Source organism: Pan troglodytes, chromosome 12 (assembly GCF_028858775.2).
Source record: "Pan troglodytes isolate AG18354 chromosome 12, NHGRI_mPanTro3-v2.0_pri, whole genome shotgun sequence".
Classification (NCBI taxonomy): Eukaryota; Metazoa; Chordata; class Mammalia; order Primates; family Hominidae; genus Pan; species Pan troglodytes.
Genome location: NC_072410.2, coordinates 28,020,079 through 28,020,486, shown reverse-complemented (window position 1 = coordinate 28,020,486; position 408 = coordinate 28,020,079).

The window sequence follows — 408 nt, the reverse complement described above, 5'->3', positions numbered from 1 at the left end:
TACATTTGTTGGGTGTTTTTTGGGTTTGGGTTGAATTCCTCAGCATCAAGAATACCATCATTTCAGCTTTCTTTCTGAGGAATCCTTTGACTTAACCTGAATCTCAAGAGACAGCATCAGGTGGCAGTTCAGATGATGGACACTGTGTGTGCCAGGCCACTGCACTCTCAGAGCCCGGTGCTGGGGAGCCCACCCTCCCAGCTACCTGCCCAGATGGCTTCCCCTCTCTCTGGAAACTGGCCAAGTACCAGCCAGGGGCAGCTTCTCCTTCCTACAAGACACAACAGTCTGTGCCCCACTAGAACCTCCTTCCACCAAAAGAAAACACGGTGCACAAGTTTTCATTCACTCATTGTGAAGCTCATCAGCGTGTTCCTGGGCAGTCTGCTTTGTTCCCATTGTGTGGAT